This window comes from Bactrocera tryoni, chromosome 5 (assembly GCF_016617805.1).
Source record: "Bactrocera tryoni isolate S06 chromosome 5, CSIRO_BtryS06_freeze2, whole genome shotgun sequence".
NCBI classification, from domain to species: domain Eukaryota; kingdom Metazoa; phylum Arthropoda; class Insecta; order Diptera; family Tephritidae; genus Bactrocera; species Bactrocera tryoni.
This window is the reverse complement of record NC_052503.1, coordinates 31,533,000-31,554,585: the sequence shown is the minus strand read 5'-3', so window position 1 is coordinate 31,554,585 and position 21,586 is coordinate 31,533,000. Positions and strand designations below refer to the sequence as shown.

At 36.2% G+C, this 21,586-nt stretch overlaps 1 protein-coding gene across 1 annotated transcript in view; it reads left to right on the top strand.

The window, feature by feature from the left end:
- Positions 1 to 1,070: 1,070 nt before the first annotated feature.
- Positions 1,071 to 21,586, top strand: part of LOC120779133 (glucose transporter type 1-like) — a 145,561-nt gene continuing 125,045 nt past the window's right edge. The window contains exon 1 of the mRNA XM_040111336.1: positions 1,071 to 1,570. The gene's annotated coding sequence lies outside the window, so the exon portion shown is untranslated. The remainder of the gene's footprint in view (positions 1,571 to 21,586) is intronic.

Below are 21,586 nucleotides of genomic sequence, written 5' to 3'. Positions count from 1 at the left end.
ACTTTTTGCTATAGGACTTGTAATTTTAACCGTTTTTAAGCCTTAATTAGAAATTTAATTTCGTTTCCAATGGCTTTAATCTAAAATTAAAGGCTTCTACACTGATCTATACAGAAATTCATTTCAGCCGCTATGTTAGCACTAGTGTGAGAAGAAACTAGGTTAAGCTGATTTTCAACGACTTTTATAAGTTTCTGAGTGGAATTCCTACATTCGGAAAACTTTCTTTTTCATACTTTTCGTTTTAGGTATTGGATTTAGTATTACTTGGAACCTTAAGTTGTTTTGCTGACTTTAAGATTTCCATGGCTTATAAATTTATTCGGAGACCCGAAAGTCACAGTTGAGAAAGGTAACACTTTTATAATTTTATTTTTGTTTTTGTAGAAATGAAAGTCGAACTCAATGCTATAACTCAGCATATGGGGGCCATGCTAATCACCGATCAGCTATAGTAATTTCAATATTAACTGAATTGTTTACCTCTTCATTATACATATGTATGTTTTCAGCGCTATAATCTACAACTAAAGCTTTAAGCTTAGCAGCACGAGACATGCATATATAAATTATATCGTATATATATATTTTATTAACATACATATATATTTATTTACATATGTACACATACATGTTTATAAGATTAAACTCTTATATAGAAATTATAAACAGAGCACCTCTCAACCACGAGCAACGATCTGGTAAACTGCGAGAGTGCTGCATAGCATTTAAATGAGCTGATAAGCTCACAGCAAGCAAGCAACAGAGAGCGCAAACGCGTTTGATATATGTATCAACCACACAGGTGTTTGGGCGCGCTGCCGGCCGCTGTAGACGCTGGCGTAGCCGGTTGAGAGCGCATGCGAGCTGATAAACATGACTAGCCGGTTCTTAATCGAGCTTCGTAATCGCTTTTCTGGCATCCACGTAGCGCGCTATCGTGCGGCGTTTACGATATGAGACTTTAATTAAGTTTTTTGCTTTATTTTCAATATAATATTTGACTCTCACACCGAGGTTCGTAAATAACTGGCTTTGTCTTGAACCGCTGCACAATTTGACAATAACTCAGCGATCACTCAGCGCGGCTGGCAGTCAGTCTCGTGTACGCGATTCAAGTCGAAGGCAGCTTAGTTTGCGCTTTAGTTTATTGTTTCTTCTGCTTTGTTGACATTTGTGTCGGGTGTGGGGAATAATTCGATGTGAAAGTAAATTTTTTTGTTCGAAGTTTTCGATTGTTTTTCTGAGCATTTGCGAAAATGATTATTTTTTGAACGATTTTAGACGTTTAGTACTTTGATTACTCTCCGAAAACTTTGGCTAATCTGAACGCCTAAGCGGTTGCTGCAAATCGAAAGTATTTTGTTTTTATGGTCGTTGTTCTTGTTTATTGGGGAATTTAGACGCGCGTCAAAGCAAAAATAATAATTTCCGTAGCAAATCGCGTTGTAGTTCGTGTGTGCCGAATTTAACGATTATATGTTTGTGAATTTGTGAAAAATTCAGTGTAATTAGTTGTTGTAATCGGTAAACTACATATACATACCAGCATATAGACATATCTATGAATGTAAGTAAAGGTGTTTATTGTTGTTTTTATGCGTATTAGCGCAGCGTCGTGCATAATTTTCTTTGGAAATATCCGCTTTTCCATAAAAAAAACAATTACTTATCCATTATATTGTGCAATAATTTAAATAAATTACATTGCTGCGGTGGCGTGTGGTGGCGGTTGTTGTCTCATTGACGTTGTTCTGCGGCTTGACTTTCACGTGAATAGCAAATACAACGGCTGCATACAACTGTACAGGCAACTGCATTCATGTTAGGGTGGGTCAGAAAAAACGAACCGGTTCTCCAGTTTTTTTGTTATTGTCTGATAGAAAAATTTATATCTCTCTTCCAACTACTTGGCAAAAAGTAGTCGACCAAAATGGTACATATTCGTTTATTTATTTATTTTTATAAATACATATAAAAAAATAAGTTGAAGTTTGATTAGAAATACGAAATGACTTTTTCGACTACCCAATATTTCGATATTTTTTTTGACCCACCCTAATACATTTAGTGTATACAACAAATGTATGTACTAACATATATACCACTGCTATATAGGTACCTCCAAACAAATATATAGAAAACAGCTGAGTTGACTGCAGTTCCAGTGGTTTGCCATTCAAATGTCAGAAATTTCAATAAATTTTATTTTATTAAACTCGATGCCCTTTATTGACAAGAACAAAAGCAAGTCTTAATAAAGGCATGTCTGCAAGCAACAGGCAGAGAATGTTATTCTTACATACAGAAAAATTGCGTTGTCCGCACAAGAAGAGTTGTCTGCAATTTAAGGGACCTGGTTTTCATATACTAGCTGTTGGTATTTAATTGCGTAAATACCTCCATCAATCAAGCTCAACATTCTAGCACCATGCGGTGAAAATACGCTCAGATTATCTGACTCCCCCTTACCTAACGGAACACCTGAGACACTCATTTTTGAAACGTTCGTCAACTTTTCAGTGAATATACGATCTGATACCCTCTGGACCAAAAAGTTTATTTTGGATTACTTTATAAATTTGACTTTCCTCCAAAGCTGGATCAAACTTTTGTGCGGCTTATTCCAGTGGAGGCGCTTTTGTCTCATTTTTACATTCAAAAGCGGTTTTTTGGCCGTTCGTTGGGCAGTTAGCTATAATAATATAGTAAAAAAAATATAAAACTGGGCTATTCTAACACTACTTTAATTTTAGGATTCCTGTTATTTTTTGACCACACCTCATACTTTTAATCCGTTTACACATAAGACTTTGGAGGTGGGACCGTCAGTCTAAGATGACATTTCATATATCACGAACTGCTCGAGCGATATCTACCAAATTTAGTTCATAATATACTCTAGTCATGCTTATGGTATAGCTGGAAAAATTAATGGTTTCACAACCACGTCTCCTTCCCATGCGTCTTTCACTTTATAGGAAGTAAATATATCAGAAATATATTATCACTGTAAGATGACAATTTCTTATATAAAAAATTATCGAAATCGAAATATTAGTTTTCAAGGCTCACTGGTAGCGAGACGTCAGTGCCTATAATTGATGGAATGTCAAGTACTATATCAGTCGTATATCAGTCGATCTGAAATAGGTAGGTAGGTATAACAGTTGTCTAACGTCACACCTAGACCTTTAGGCATTGTAATATCACCGGGTCCAAAATTCCATGTTTTATAGTCTCCTCCTCTCCTATTTTCTGACAGCTTCCACTATCTTTGAGGAGAGACTTTAGTGATTTCAAAACTGCTCGCTTTTCTGTATATATACTATAAATATATTCCTTGTTATGAGCGCACTCCTTGTAAGAATAAGAATGTTTTCTTTAATTGCTGTTTTCTTTGCTATGAAGACGCTGCAGTGGTTTGGTAGGCGTAAAGCGATTTTGGTGTTTAATTTTGCAGAAAAGACACCACATCCCACTCTCTTATCTAGTATGAAGCCATACGTATAGATGCTTATCGCTGGGCGCTTATCCACCTAGAAAAGGGAAAGTAATATGGGCGCCGAATTTAAATTCAACTCTACAGGGCTTCGAAAATCCATTGTAATGTGTAGAAACGTGAATTTTTGAAGTATCATAGTATCATATCCCTTACTACTGGCGAAGAACAGGGAAGATTGCCTAAGTCTAAGATTTGATTTCGCTGCCATTTGCTTACAAAACATGTCTTTTGTTCTTTGTGTGCTTTCCATACGTCTTACCGCGTATTTATTTTCCATTATTAGTAAGTAGTTATATATATTATTGGCTACCACACCAATATATCGTGAGTCATAATCGCCTTTACTGCCGATATATAGCGCTAATGAGCTACCTGAGGCCGTAAACTAAATTAATGAAACCATGAGGGTGTATTTTTCTGACAGGCGTATATCTCAGTTATAAATAAAATCGATTCAGCACTTCCCCCAATCCTGTACCTAATATAATGAAACTAAAAACTAAAGAAATAATAGCTGGTGCTTCTTACTCTGTAAGATTATAATTGTATTACTGTTTTTCATTTAATAAATAAATAAAAATAAAATCACAATATATTTTGGTAACGGTTAGTTAGTTAGTTAAAATCAGTTCATGAATTACACTAACTATAACATACCTAAGTAATTCCACAACTTTAATTTATTGCAATTATTTAAAATCATGAACTTATTAGTTATTGATCCATTAATAGTGATTATAAGGTCAACGATGATGAATGTTCTTACTTGTTTTTTCAAGAACCTTTTTCTTTACACTGTTTTAACATATACAAATTTTGAAAATCGCTTGAAGCTTTTCCAGTTCCCACGGATCACTCTAGCTCTTCGAGTATGATTATTTGTGCAAGCTCATTTCCATATAAGAACTATTCGTGTTTATCAGCACTAAAACGATCGTAAATTCTCTATAAACGTTTGTCTTTATTCTATTATCATTAAGTACATCTAAAGTGTAAACAAAATTTACGACATACATACCTATGCATAAATATTTAACTATACAATCTGAATTTAGCTGACATTTATGCAAATTATAAAGACTGTAATCATTCTTTGAAGCGATAATTATCTAATTGGTACTAACGCTGTTCTTACTAAAGCGAATACGTTTATAGCTGCTACCTCTCCATATCATAAATAAATATATATATATTATATAGACATACCTACTTGGCGTTTACATATGTATATTGCATTATGCTTGACTGGGCTTCCGTCCAGAGAAAGGAACCTATAATTTGAGTAGCTGATAGAATTTATGAGTATACGAGAATGAATTGGTGTGCTACTTTAAAAACTTGAAGTGATTAAATGTTGACTTACAACTATATTATATTCTTTGGGATCCGTAGAAGTTATAAAATCTCAATCGCTTTGACTAGTTTTTGAAACTTGTGAAGTCGTTTACTTAGTATTTACTTACCTTTAGTAAGGAAAGCAATAAAATATTATGTTATAATATATTGGGTCGTCGAAAAAGTATTTTCGTATTTCTAATCAAACTTCAACTTATTTATTTTTATATAATAAACAAATATGTACCATTTTGGTAGCGCACTTTTTGCCATTTTTCCCTTAGGGACATTATTCCATCAGTGTAAAACTTTCATGAGAGTAAGTCGAAATTTCGAAATTTCCAGTACGGAAGCGATCGAACCTACTCGAACTGATACAGCATCATCACCGTAAACTTCACAAACTTTATTGGGGCTTGCGTGGCATATGTACTTCCCATTTTTAAACAAAAATTTCAAAATATAGCGATTTTCTTCATTATTTTCACTCATTTTTGAACAGCTGGAACTTTTTTTTCGACTTCCCCGAATTTAATTTTTTGTTTTTTAATAATTGAAGCTTATTCTTTCCAAGACTATATGGTATGACACAATATGATTGGTAGCACTGGAAATATACGACTGCATGACAACCATTGACAAAATACGAAAAGACTTTTTCGCCTTCCAATATAATAATATGTATTCGAGGCCAGTTTTAGATCGGCTCGTTTATTAAGAAATAAACAAAAAACTTAAATAAATATCTCTCTGACATTTTAGCACGTAAGTACTTAATAGGTATATGGTATTTAAAAGATTATTTTTTTTAAGTACGCAGCTGAAATTAATTTGCAGCTATGCAGACATCATAATTAGTGGGAATAAAAATAGTATGTGGTATCTGATAAAAAATAGACGTCATGAACGCAAATGTGATTAAAACAAGTTTGGGAACTTCAATTCCATTAATTGTTTTGCTCTGATAGGGACAGACTCCGAATTTCGTAAAATCAAACTAATTACTATGTGTTCGCTTACGTATTCCGTTAGGTTTCGGGTATAATAAGCAGAACTTTAAGCTTATTTACACGGCAGTTCAATCTACTGAAGTAACAAGAAACTAGACTAGAAATTCTGAAACACACGATTAGATATCAAATTAATTACACCGTTGTTTTGTCAACTCAACTGGTAATTAGTATAGAGAAGATGCCATTCAACACTTGTTAGCAGCAATGGTGGTTTAGGCTGCGGAGAGGTTGGTGGTATTTTACTGCTTTAGTTATAAGCTCTTGGGGAACTGTCGCTAAGGTTTAGTTTCAGAACACTTAAGCGGTTTTGAAGCTGATGCGACCGTCATTCGCTAAGCGGTTGATATTCCGGTGTGAAGGAAAGTTTTCTTCAATAATTTATTTCAGATGCTTGAGATAAAACTTGTATGAGTGCTCGTATAGGCTTCGTTGGGCACTGCAGAAGTAAAGACCAGGCTGGTATTTCCATTAACGCTGGTCAATTATCAGTACTTGCAGCTTTTTCCCTGGTTTAATCGCAAGATATGCAGTGATCTTTTTTTTCTTCTAGAAATTTTTCTCTTACATTAACCGTCCGTTCAAGCGTTATCTACATGGTGGCATTAATAATCTGATCAGAAGCTAGTGCTTGAATTTTTTGCGTTTATATGAAGTACATATAAAGAGATGGGCAGTTCCCTATTGATTCTAACGACTGTTGCCAGACTATATTTGAGATTCCTTGGATCTCATGCCTTTAATCGGAATCCGTTCTTTTAGTTGAACTGTAATGAACTCAAGTCGTTTTGTCGATGCTTTCGATGTTAGATGCATTTTTAGTAGCTGTCGACGTCATAAAGCAATGTCCAGATCTGATGCCTATCTCTACTTATAACAAAAGCTAACATAAATCGTAAATATATATTTTTAATTAAGCAGTTTCACTACCTCCAGAAAAGAAGATTACTTTAAGGAAAACAGCTTCCAAAAAAATTTAAAAATTTCCTTGCAAAATTCTCAAAAGTCATGTGATTTTTTATAAGCCATTTTCCACCTTTTAACAAAAATTTTTATTCTCACATAAATATACACATATGTATCTAACATGCTTATATATATATATAAGTATATATATGTACATGCAGTTACCTAACCGCTCCCCTACCCTACGGCCATGGTCACTACTTTTCTTTCTAAACCCACCGCATAGATTTGTAAATGCTTGTTTGTATGAGTGTCTATAACACAAGCGCATTCTAAGCAGCCCATATACTTATAGTGTCTGATGTTATTGGTATCGAAAAACCCATAAACCGGTTCCACAATTATTCACGTCAATGCGCACAACAAGTTTAGCGCGATTGATTTCTCCGCACTTGCAAATACTCGCGTTGAAGTTCACTAACTCTTGTTACAGCTAAGCTAAGCAACTTGTAAAAAAATCTGTAATTTTGATTCGGTTTTCGAACTTGGCAAATTGCATGACCGACTGAGTTATGTTCATTGACTTTGTCGGTTAAAAGTCGACGGGCACCAAAAAGTCGTAAATATTTGTATTGCAAAATATTTGAGCGACAGACGGGCAATAAAATTGGCGGCGACTTTAAAAATAATTAAGAATAATAATTAAGTAAAATTGGTTCATGAATTGTGAGGAAATAATTCTGAATTATTTTTTGTGAAAATGAGAGTTCAGACATGAAGTACGAAGCAGATATCAAGTAATTAAGCGTTAATTTACGGACGCAATTTATTATAATTAAAATTGTCTGAAATATTTTCAAAAATCTTTTTCTGAAGAATTCATTATTCCAAGCATTTATATGATGGAGATACGCTATTGATCGATACCACTTGTATGTGATACTAAACTCCTCTTAACTAAATCGTGTTTGTTTCATTGATATATCTCACATTATAACCAATATCACACTGTTCTGTAAAATACTTTCCGATATAATTTCAGTGGTATACATCTTCTTCTTCTTTATAGTCGGAGACACCGCTTACACGAATATAGCCGAGTACCATAAATCTTCCGCAGAACTATTCTGGTTGTTTGATGACAGAAGATATCTCGTCTTGCTCTCGCCCACTACCAAATTCATTTACTTCGCTTCTTTATCCGGTCTGGGGAAAGCGGCGCGGTTGTTAAAGCCAATGATATCAATATCATCGGCGTATGCCAGCAGCTAAACACCTTATAAAAGATTGTACCTTCTGTATTTATATTATTTTCTCCAAAAATATATTGTAGAAGTCGCAACATAGGAAGTAGCCTTGTATGAAACCTCGTTTGATATCGAACGGCTCGAAGAGATAAATGAATTATGGACTTATTGCCCCGATTTTTTTATGATAGTTGCCACATATCTGTAGCATTAGTTCTTTTCTTCTTTCGATGCCTTCATGAACACCAAAGTAATCCATCACTTTAAAAGTCAAAGAAGTAGAAGAGATTCAAACTGACATTAAATGAGAAGCGAACAATTTTTCTCATTTTGAATATGAATTGAATTTGGTTCAATATTATCTTAGTAGACGGTGCAATTGTACTTCTAGTAAGTTTAACTCAAACCGTTGTATGAGAAGTCGTCGAGGTTGTCCAGGTTTTCAACTAATTTCACTCATTTCAACAGAATAAGGTATCAAGGCAAAATATTTTCGACTGATAATTCGTTTTTAGTTTGAGATATTTACATTAACTCTGTTTGAAGACAGTACCATCCATTTCTGACATTGCAAAGGCCGAAGCAATAAGATTGTTCTAATATCGGGCAATTTGTGTATTACATCCCGAAAAAACTACGTCGGCTTGACATCTAACATTAAATAATGCAAATTTTTAATACTTTGTTCTAATGTGAATCTTATTCTAATGAGGGCTTTCCACATCAACCGCAACAAACGGTAGTCAGAAGCGGCAAGGTTTGGACTAAATGGTGGGTGAGGAGTACTACCCAACCAGTGTAATCCAAATAGTTCTTAATCGGTCTTGCAACAAGAGTCCGAGCGTTCTCATGATGGAAAGTTGTTTAGAAGCCCGGAATATGGCACATTCTTTTGATCCCACAAAATTCAGAGAGAGAGTGGCTTTGCCGTTAATTTGCTGGTTGGTCAGGTTTCACATATGACTTTTTGAATTAAGAATTGCCGTAGTGGGTAAATTTTTCATCACCAGTTACGATCCGATGCAAAATCGACTTATTTTTTAGCATTAAAACATACATTCAAAATCATACGAGTATTTCAGTGATTCTTGGTTTCAAATCATATGTCACCAAATTTCCTTGCTTTCGAAGCGACTTATAGACAATTTCCAACTGCTGTGGCTTTCGAAAGCATTTTCGGAGTATTGGGACAATACAGCAATAATCAAAATATGCCAAACCGCAAGAATATAGTTTTAGACAAAATATATTTATCTTCACAAGTTTTAGTTATTCGAACAATCCTTCATTTACAAAACTATTATAATTTGAAGTTTATAAATACAGAAGAATTGACTAAGAAATATACAGAAATTGCAGACAAAGCATCTCACCATGAATAATTGAAGTATGCGGCCTAATTTCTCTACTCCACTTTTAATTATAAAATAAAGCTTTATAACTAAGTAAATATCTCTGTGAAATGCTGAAATATTTCTTAAACATTTATAAATAATATAAAAACAATTGCGTCATTTCAAGAAGTAGGAAGAACTGTGCTTCTTTAAGCTTTTGTGAATGGCGACAACTGTTCTTTAATCAGATTGAATGTTGTCTGCAATGTCTGAGATTTTTTATGCCGTACATTGGTTATCAAATATACCTACATATACTCATTCACACACATTCACATTAGTATGTACTTGCCGTCAATATTCATAAGATTTCATTGATCAGCTGCCCGCTATTTATAATTTTCTTCGGCTTCTTAAACGGAGTCACTGTATTCTTATCTCTTAAACAAACATTTCGTACATTGCATACACATAAGTACATACATACATGTGCTGTATATACGTATATAATTTTGAAATGCTCGAATAAATGAATGATTAAGCCCTCGAAGAAATTTAAAGCACGGTTTTCAAGAACAACGCCGTCAGATGTATTATATTTACGAAGTATATAAAATGATGATAAATGCGCAAAATTAGAAAATCACTCTATGCTGAGCGCAAAGAAGAGAAGAAAGTAACAGCAACTTAAACCTTAACATTTTTCTACACTTGCAACATGCTGCTATAGAGTATAATAGTTTTGTTCGCCTAATAGTTATTTGTATCAAATAAAACTTGCTAACTTTAAAATCGGATATCTGTCTGTCCATCTAAGAAAGCTGTAACTTGAGTAAAAATTAAGACATCTTAATGAAACTTGGTACACACTTGACTTCTTTGCAAAAAACCGAGAACGAGTTCCTAGATGGACGCAATCGGACCATTGCCACGCACACTCTACGCCATTTGCTCGAGTCTGAAACAATAACTTAGCACTAAATGAAGATTTAGAGCTGTAATTTGACACAAGGATACCCAGTTGGAAGCGACACCTGTGTTCTAAAAATTTTGGAAAAATATGCACGGCTTCGCCTTCTAATTGGTTTAATACGCATATATTCTAAACCGCTTAAGATACTGAAATCGCTCAAGATTAATCCCTTAAGCGTCTCTACCGAGAATCGTCTTGCCCTCGTTCTCTGCCCGCCCATTTGCTTCGCTTCTTTGCCCAACCTGGAGGAAACGGAAAGTCAGTTTTCAGAGCCGTTTTAGTGGCTTAATGGCAGCTTCTTTTCGTGATGTCAAAAGCAGCTTCAAAATCCACAAATAGGTGAAGTGTGTCGATTCCTTTTTACGGGATCTTTGTCTTTCTGACTTAAATGGATAAAATCGGGTGAAAATTTTCGACCACCCAGCTGAATTTACGCCAGCAGATTGATGATGGCATGTTGAGTACCTTAATGAAACCCAGGGATCATTTTATTAGTGTGTGGCCCGTTCATAATATGTGTTATTGGAAAAAAATAGATAAAATATGGTAGATACTAACCCTCACTCCAATATTTTAAAATGAAGCAATTTTCCGGACTTTGATTGCAAGAGATAAAATATTCGATTACAACCGCACTTCACCCTTCCTTACTTGTTTCTAAACGTTTATAATACGTTGATCCCATATGTATTTCTGTTTAAAGAACTATGACTGTGACGATATATGCTAAGCAAGAATGACTCAATCAAGAATTACTCTTTTATTTAACCTCAATTTTCTCTAGAACGAAATGCCATAACTATTTTTGAAATACCCGATAAAATATATGAGTTTCGAGTGCTCGCTGTTGAAACGAAATGTTTCGCACTATGTCATCCTTAGCTCCAGAAGCAGCTTTATAGCGTGCTTTTCAGTTCTATTCAACTTAAGGTTATATTAGCTGAATGGTGCTGAATACAAGATCACTTGGAAACTGGGGTATAGAGTCGTGCTATTACTGTACAATTGACATTCAGCGCTTATTCAGCTCATGCAAAATGTAGCTGAATAAAGAACTGTACTTTATTGTAATGTGATAATTTAATTAAGTAGTATACTTTATATTTTTTTATAATTATAAATGTTTGTTAGTTAGTTTGATTTATTCCGACAAAACTAAAGCTTTGAAGATAATTTTACTTATGTTTATCTCTTGATAGGATGTCAGGAGTATAATCGATTCGCTTGTATCAGTAATGCCATTCATATCTGTTTAGAATATGCTATATATATTTACTTATTAATATATAATGCTTTATGATCACTTCTGTTTCTCGGTTCGTAGAAATGAACAACCATTCATAGATATTATATGATTCCTTGTTGATAATAATTTCATACATAGAATAAGTAATAGCCTGCGAGAGCTATCCGAAATTGTTCTGAGGGAGAATGAGAATGAAAACTCTAGAAATCGAGCTTCGAATACTGATTTACGTATTGCTTATGAAAATGTTATCTCGATATTAGTCTGATTTTCATGTATTCTGCAATTTACTTATCCTGACTGAGATCCTAACAATTGCAATCACATTATAATCATTTGGTAAGCTATCTCTGCGTGATTATACCAATTTATGCGATTTATGGCAGTTAGTTGTTCTATTCATCATTTCAAAGACAAAATTTGGTTATCTAATGAAAGGTGTTATACTCATTTGGTAAGCTAGCTCTATGTGATTATACCAGTTTATGCTATTTATACAAGACATCAATTTTCAGTCTCGGCTAATCGAAGACTACCATTAACCATTGCATTGTTTGAAATTGCTTTAATCGTTCGAAAATTTCCTACAATTTTAATAATATTTCAGTGAAGTTGATTTAATTAATTCGCCATCAATTGTAATGCCATCCGGGTATTTATAGCTATAAATATTTACACTGGGAAAATATGCGCGACTCTTACAACATATACATACATACATACATGCAACGGTTATAGCACGACTATCTCAATTAAAGGTGGTGCATGTAAGTACAGCAGTGCTTTGTTGTTATTGTAGGTGGGAGCAAAAATAATGATTAAAATGCATATTGAATAAACTAAAGTGTTTAATGAGAATATTGCGATGCACACTAACAAAGCGAGAGTGGGAAGTGAAATTTTAATGTGCTATGAGAAAGCATATTTATATATTTCTGGACACTTATGTACTGCCATGAAGGAGTACGCTTACATAACGGTAAATATGCATACGCTTGCTTGCAACTTGCAGCGCTGATGATTTAATTAAAAAACCTAAAAAATCATTAAGTAAATATTATACATTTATGTTTATGTGTCTTTGTATATTTATGCTTGCATAACTGTGTATCTCTGCTTTTATAAGTTTGTGTGTAAATGTATATCCATCAAGTCATAATCCAAAGCGCATACACGTCTTTTCTTTTACAACGCATAAGTAGCATAGACATGCCGAGTAGCAATCTCCTGAGCCCGCACCACAACAAAAGCGAAAAAAAAAGAAAAAAAATTAACTTTGGCTGCACCTAAGCTAAAATACCCTTAACAGGTACATTTTTATAGCATATACCTGTATAGACAAAGCATTATTTTGATTTTCATCGGCCAGTTTCCATGACAGCTATATGTTATAGTGGCCCGATCTGAACTATATATTCAGAGATTTTAGCGATGAATTAGTTAATTGTCTATGCCAAATTTTGTGAAGATACCTTGTCAAATGAAAAAGTTTTCCATACAAAGACTTGAGTTTGATTGGTCAGTTTGTAGGGCGGCTATATGTTATAGTAGTCTGATCTGAAAAATTTCTTCGCAAATTATAGTGATGCTTTAGGTGATAATCTTTGCTATATTTGATAAAGATATCTCTTCAAATAAAAAAGGTTTTCCATACAAGGGCTTGAGTTTTATTGTTCAGTTTGTATGACAGCTATATGCTATATTTATTCGATCTAAACAATTTCTTCGGAGTTTGCAGTAATGATTTAGGTAATCATTTGTGCTTAATTTAGTTCCTATATCTTGTAGATCAAAAACGTTTTCCACACAAGGACTTGAGTTGGATCGGTAAGTTTGTATGACAGCTATATGCTATAGTAGTCCAATCTGAACAATTTCATTGCAGATTGTGACAATGCATTGAATAATAATATATGCAAATTTTCGTAAAGGTTCCTTGTCAAATAAAAAAAATTTTCATATAAGAAGTTGAGTTTGATTCAGTCATTGTCAGTTTGTATGACAGCTATATGATATAGTTGTCCGATCAGAACAATTTTCCCATGTTGCAGTAATGGTTTAGGTAATAGTCTGTGCTTAATTTCGTTATGATATCTTGTCGATTAAAAAAGTTTTTTTCATACAACGACTTGTGTTTGATTAGTCAGTTTGTATGACAGCTATAAGCTATAGTTGTCCGATCTAAGCAATTTATTTAGAAATTGTAGTAATGTCATAGTTATTAATTCGTTGCAAATTTTGTGAAGATATCGCTTCAAATGAAAAAGTTTTCTATACAAAGACTTGAGTTGAATCGGCGAGTTTGTATGGTAGCTATATGCTATAGTGGGCCAATATCGATGGTTCCGACAAATAAGCGGCTCCTTAGGATGGAAAAGCCGTAAGCAAAATTTCAAGTCGATATCGTTAACACCGGGGGACTAGTTCGCTTATATTCAGATGAATACGGCTAAACCGACTCAGCTAGTTACGGTGATCATTTATAGTATGTATGTATGTATATCATATATACCTTGTAGGGTCTCCGACGTATCCTTTTGCAAATATGAAAATAAATATATATGTGTGTGTTCATGTATGCGTTATTGGCTAATAATGATGTCGGCATGACGATGATGAAGCCCGGCAAGGATGATGTTAATAAAGATGATTGCTTTGTGAATGCTATTTTATGCTGGTTGTTGTTATTACTATTGCAATTGTAATGTTGACTGCTGACTATGGAAAAATTACACGCACGCAAACACTCACACACACTTAAGCAAGTATAAAAATGCATGCAGGATATCAAAAGAAAAAAGAAGAAGAAAAAACTGCAACAGAAGCACAGAAGCGCTGCTGCGGCGTGAGGCAAACGTCTGTGGTTGCAGCCAAGGCGCTGCGCGTAAAGTTGCCAGGAAAGCAAACAACACACAGAGAGAAAACAGAAATGCGCACTTAAGCTCGATTTACTCGCACACACAAACGAAGCGAAAAAAATTAAAAGGAAAATAATAAAAAAGAAGAAAAATAAAATTGGAAACACATGAGCATGTTCGCTTTATGAAAACATCAAGAAATTGAGTTGCAATGCAGCGTTGCAGGCGCGAGGGGAGCACGCGCCGCCACCACAGCGGTTGTCAGCTTGCATTGACAGGAAGAGCAGCAGAAATTAATATTAATCGTTCAGATATCAGTATGCTTTAATCTGCTGCTTTAACCCCTCCCTGTTGTTATTATTGTTGTTGCTGTTGTTGCAGCTGCAGTGGCAGCGTTTTGCGTTTGTTGTTGTTGTTGCTGCTACATTTGCAATTTCACCGCAACGACTGCGGCACTCGCGGTGTCTGCGTCTGTTTGTTTTGATTTTAAATTAGTATTTATGAGTCATGCCAAACGGGGTTAAGCTTAAAAGTCGTGCATAAAAAGCTTAAGCGAAAAGCTCTTGATGTAATAACCGTTTGCCGCTAATCTTTAAAAGATGCGCTCGTGTGTGGTTAACTATTGCAACGGTATCGGTTATGTTGATTACTGGAATACTTAAGCGATTTAATGCATACTTAGTGGTTGCTGGTTAATAACGGTAAATATATACATATATGCGGTTTTCCACATAATGTCTGGTGTGTTGTGGGCGATTGGCAATGGCGGCTCTTATAATTAATACAGCAGTACTGTAAGGAAACATACAAACATGGTAGGGTATTTGATTAGCTTGTGGCTTCAATGTTATTTTTCCAACCCGCAAAAAAAGTTTTTATCTTCACCGCGAACCTTAAAGCGCAAACTACTTAGCTTACATTCCTAACGTAAGCTAGGGACCAACTTTTCATGTCCAAAGTTTATTCTTTCATTAAGAAAAATAAATTAAGTCCTACTCCAAAAGCCTATAATTTCGTTTAAATCCAAAATCCCAGCTGATTCGCTACAAAGGGGGCGTTTCAATTGATTGCCTACTCTTTTGATAGAAGAGTTTAATATCTTATATGGAAGTACTTTATCGATTCGTTCTTCTTAGGTAACGGTGAGAGAGGTTCATGAACACACTAAGTGAAGTTTGGGATGAGTTACAGACTAACTAACCAATAATGTCGTTACAAAGATCCGTTATATATTTATCCAATCTTTATTTATGCTTAATAATCACATAAAGTAGATGCTTTACGGGCCCTCGGCAAACTTCAGTTAGATTTCTGCACTTTTTCAAAATGCATACTGAACCCACAACTGAAATATTCAACAAAAAATGAGCTTCATCGCTGAATACAACTTATGCACCGAACATTGTTCCGTAGTAAGTCTTGGCACACCAAACTGAGTACAAATCAAGTAATAACTGACCAATCGGCAATTACATTAATTGATTGATTGATTGTTTAATTAATAATCCCATATTGCATTACATCGGAGAATGTTCTTAGAAGCAGCGTTTTAAACAGCATGGGCATTCCGCGTAACAAAAGAGGTAATAAGATTGCCAACTTCCATCCATCTGGCTGCAGAACTAGTGCAGGGAATACAAAAGACGCTAAAAACGATACACAATAAAATTTCCGAAGGGCTGAGAAACGGATTAGGATTAGATGGAAGATGAGTATTATTACCGATGATTCATGCAGAAATTGCAGGGAAATAAGCTGGAGACAGACGCTGCTGTCAACCTTATCTGGAAATAAATATCTTGGAGCTTCACAGTTCTAGGGACTAGAGGAAGTTTCAACATTTGATATGAATTCTCGTTTAAACTCCGCCAAAAGCATTGACTAATACTTAACTTAATTAGAATTGAAGTTACACAGATCCTCAATCGGCCGCTACAAAGGACGCGCAGGTCTATGTAAGGCGCTAAAGTCAGTCAGTATAACCGAACCTAGTCTTACCTTTCTTACAACCGAATAGCATGGTCTAAATATGCCGATTGCATCATATGAGTGTCATAAAAAATCATTCTAGAAGGGTCTTCTCACCACACATATCTTCGAAGATATGTTGGCGCGAAGTCACTAGAGAAGAATGGCAATACAGGATGTGGCTGTATCGAAGCTCAAAGGAAATTGGTGCGAGAGTCTTGTGTCAGAAGCCTTCAGTAAACTCTTGTTTCAGGCTGCCAGCCCACCACAGTGTCTTTAAAGCAGTGGAAGCATTTAAGGTAGCAGCAGATTTACTTCTTCGAAGGATGGCTCCTTTTAGGGAGGTATAAACCCACTCAGGACCATAAACCTACTTCCATATTAAAATTCTCTGAATACCTTGTCACAGCGGAATCGTCATTGGAATCGATATTGTAGACATCAGGATGGGAACGAGCAGCGGTTCCCCTAGTTTATAGTAGGGGGAAGCATCAAAAGCTGGAGTGCGGAACTTCAATCCGCTAAACCTTATATACTCGCAACTAATGTACCTTCCACATAATCACCGTACTAGGTGTTAAGTACTTCATGAGAGAGAAAAGGACATTTAAGTATCTTCTGACTGACTCCTAATCCATTGTAAGTCTTCGTGCATTCGCGCGTTGGATTTATAGGTATTGCGCGAGTTCAGCGAGCGTTTGTCAGTAATCACCACTTGTGGAGTTGCGAATGCCTTTTTGCTCAGAATGGGACTCAGAAAGTCCATTGAACAGTTAACTCTTGGAAACTCACCGCAATGATAGCTGTCCTAATTGAATACTGTCTCTTTTTCGGTCAGTGAATTTATGACAGGTTCTAGACATTTTGTCGACATACTACGATCTCTATCATTTATGCACCACAACTAGAAGGAAAAACTCCACTTTGAACTGAGTCCAATTATTTACTTATATGTTATACATAAGTATATTGTAAGTATGTATCAGACCGAGAAGACTGCAGGAAATGTCTAGAACAAGGCAACAGAGAAACAATGGAGCATCTCTTGTGCACATGTCCCGCTTTGGTAACGCTACGTTGTAAGCATCTGGGGTCTCCATGCTATGATACACTGGAGGAGGTATCGATAGTGAGGCCGCAGAGTCTGTTAAAGTTCGAGTCAAGCGCAGGCATCCCAAAGGATGACTACTTCTCAAGTACCTAGCAAGTGAACTCCATCTGGTATCGCAAAGGATTAAAACTGGTCTAAGCGTGGCTTATTGGCTAACTAGATTGACTTAACCTAACCAATATACATTTATATATGATGTCTCAAAAGTCTAAGCATTTTGAAGGTATATGACCACAATTATATTTGATAATCTTCTGATCAGTCTCAAAGGCTCACTCAAATACAGATTGTGATTTTTACTAAATATTATAATAATTTTGATGAATTTAGCAAAACTTATTTCCTTCAGAGTTGCAAAAACTAACCAATTCTGAGTGTAGATAATAAAGTCTCTTCGGAGGTGTCATTCAATCTAAATCCAATTTAATTTTGCAATACATTTGGCATTCATAAAATTGTGCATTTTAAATACAACAAAGTGCTTCCAACTGAAATTTCACACAGACAGCACGCCATGGCTGTGAGCACTCAGTGTCGCGGCGTGAGCAAAAATCAAAAGAGCAAAACTAGCCCAAGTGGGTGTCAAAACTTTTCAATATTCAAACTTATGAATAAAATAAAGAAAGCGGAAAGTAAAAAAAGTGGAAAAAGTAGTATGAAATCGGTTGCAATATTTATGAACGCGACTGGGTCATAAGAATGCCAGCAGAGCGCGGCAAAACAAAGCAATCAGCTCAGCTAGTGAGTGAGCTAAGTGAGTTGCTGAGTGACGCTGTGACGGTGTGAAGAGCGAGCGGCGACAAGCAGCGGCAACTGCTAGTTTTTGGGGCGAGCAGAGAGCAATTGATTAAATATTCATGACAAAATGCTGAGCAAATAAAATGCAATACAGAAAATCTCAAACCAAAAAAAAACAGCAAATAAAGAGGATTTGAATGTATTGAGTGGCGCAAAGAGAGGGGTACGGGGACGCTGACGGAATTGCTGTGAAAATGAAATCGTTTATTAAAGAAAATGTAAATTCGCCTACCAAAACACATTCCGTTGTTGTTGTAAATATAGCGCAATAATATTGTAAAGCTGACTACAAATGCCAGTGGATGTAGGTGCCGTCTGTGTATATGTGGATGTGCGCGCTATAAGCTCCAGCGAAATTTAAGACAAGCGAAATGAAAGTTTCATTAAATAGCACTCATACGCGACGTGCGCCGCATAATGGTGCATGCAACATGCTAGTGGCGCACATGAGTCGTTGAACGTTACGTATAAATGTGAATAAGCTTGCAACAATATTTGTGCTCGACCCCTTGCAACTGTGTATGGGTGTGTGTGTGTGTGCGATGGTGTGAGGGTGTGTGGGTACATTGAGCTGCATATGTGAACTTTACATTTCATTCATACGAAATTACCTGCGCTGTGACAACCAAGCGGCGTACACGGCGTACTCGGCGCGCTTTGGCCGCTGTGACTGCTGGCCAAGGCAGCTCGTCGTGGTCACATTTGGCATTTGCAACCGGTTTAACTACGGCGGAAATCCACTGTGGGCGCCAAAGTTAAGGTCGTGCGGCAAGTTTTCATTAAATTTCTGCAATTGGCTTAGTTGTTGGTCGTTGGTCGGCGGTGCGTGGCGAGTGCAGTTGAAGCGAGTGAGGGTGTGCAGAAAGTTGGTGAAATGTGTAGGCAAGCGTGTAAAGTTAAATAATTAATTATTTCGGAAATGTTAAGGTTTTTGCAGCAAAAAGTAGAAGAAAAAGTAACCACGTATTACCTATTATACCCATAGTAATTTCTTCCAAATAATACTCGTAAGCATAGAATTGTTCTCGACTCAAATTTTGGTTAAAGCTTAGTTGTCTGTTTTTTCGTATCTCGGAATTACTGTATTGGTCCTATAAGAAGGATATCTTAGGTTAGGTTATGTTAGGTTAGATGGTTGATCCAAGATCGCACGTGGACTACTATATGTAGTCCTTTGTGAAGCCATAGAAAAGAAGAACTCCTGTGTTCGAATTTATAAATTAGCAAAACACAAATTTTCGCAGGCGTTTAATTTCCATTCTTGCCAGTTCGATGGGATGTCTGAAAGTATGCGTTCCCAAGTGTTTCAGTCTTGACTTCCCAAATGTGGGACAGTCAAGAAAGAAGTGTTGAGTTGTTTCCAATTCATCTTTTTACATACAGCTTCTGGAGATGACGTCTGGTAGGATTCCCAGCCTTACTGCGTGGAACTCAATAGAGCAATGACCTGTTAAAAAATCCACAATTAGGGAGAGTCTTGCCTTACTGAGGGCAAAGAGATTACTAGATCTCTTGCGATCGAGATTGAGCCAAATGCTTTGAACAGCGCATGTATCGTTTGTGGCCAAGCGCTGGCCAAGCTTACGCGATGCCCAGCAATCTAGTACGAGTAGTAGAACATGAGAGTACAGAGGAGCACCGACCCGCTCCCATTCTCTCGATAGCGTTTCTAGAGTGCATTTTCTGGCTAGTTCATCAGACATACAATTTCCTGCGATTCCGAAGTGGCTTGACACCCATACATATTATTACAAATATCTTTGATGCTATTTATAGCGAGGTTAGGCCCTCCTTGACCAGTCCTGAACGCACTGTTAATGAGTTCAAGGCTAGTTTCGTCGATCTGCTATTTGATTGGATGGCACTGCTCTGAAAGATGCTGCATTCCGGCGCGTTAAATCTACTTCTATCTTAGCGGCTGCAACCTTTGCCTTGAATACATTTCAATAGTCAAGAAGTCTGAAGCTGGAGTTGATAGAGTCAGGAGCTTGACGGTAAAACGCTCCACGAACCTTCCCCCAAGCTTTGGCGCATCCGTAAAGAAGCTCACTGCCCCTCTCATCCAACTCTCACCCACAACTCTCTCGCCGTATATGGAGAGAGGAGCAGCTGCCAGAGTTCGGTTTGGCGACTTCATGATTCCATGATGAGCGCCGTTCATTCCTAAAATGTGCACCAGGCGTTATTTAAGCTTCGTTGCACCATTCTCGTTGAAAGTAACATCTTGTTTTTATCACTGAAAGCTCCTCTAATCCGATCCTTACCTAGTTTTACCAGGATTGACAAATTGTAAACAGTTAATCAGAGTTAGAGTTGTCAGATCTTATACTGTATGGCTAAGGTCTAACTATTTGACGTAAACTCAACTCAACTCATACTCATGTAAGGTTGTCAGTAAGTAAAAGCTCTACTCTTTATATTGAAAGCTATTCGCCGTTACTTACATGAAATCCGTTAACTAAGAAAAAATTCCGAGGTAATCGAGTGATGGGCTGTGCATGAAGAAAAGTCCTAGGGGATACCTTGTCTCATACACAACTTCAAAACATTACTGTAAAAACAATGAGAAGACCCCGTACCAAGCCTCCTATAAAAGAGATGATATTGTGGAGAGAATCGCAGGAAGCTGTTCACAGAGAGAATTGCAAAAATTTTTATTCTCTCTTGGGGAGAACGTTGCTGTGCCTGTGCAGCTCTCCAGCCAGCTTTAAAGTTACCTGGGTGTTGCCAGTACTGAGTTTTCCTATAGCTGCAATAGCAGATCAATAATTTCCGCCGCAGTCAGCTCACTTCACTTAGCGCTCTTGACTATGGTTTGCTGGCTGATTGGGAAATAGAATTTGCAAGAACGTCAATGGAAAGAGGCCGTACTTATGTCATTATTAGACCCACTGTGCTCTCAAGTCAGAACCAACTGAGCAACATTTAATAAATCGGGGGATTTGAAAGAATTTCGGAGTTTTTTCCCTTAGCCGTTCAATATTGAATATTGAATTGAAACATTTTGAGCCATGCCAGATTTTCCATCTCAAATGATAAAAGGATGAACATTTGCAAAGAAAAATTTCCTAGATCACATGATCCTCTGCAGTTTACCGATTCGTCTTTACCATGTTTCTGCATATGAAATCTTAAGGATTAATTCCTACCTGGTTGGTGTTCCAAGATCTAAGATGTTCGCCTTGATATTCCTTTTTAACTATTTATTCTACCCTGATCAATCAAAATCAAGTTAATTATTATTGATTAAGTAACTCTAGTTCGATTTAAATGGTGCTTGTATGAAATAACGTGG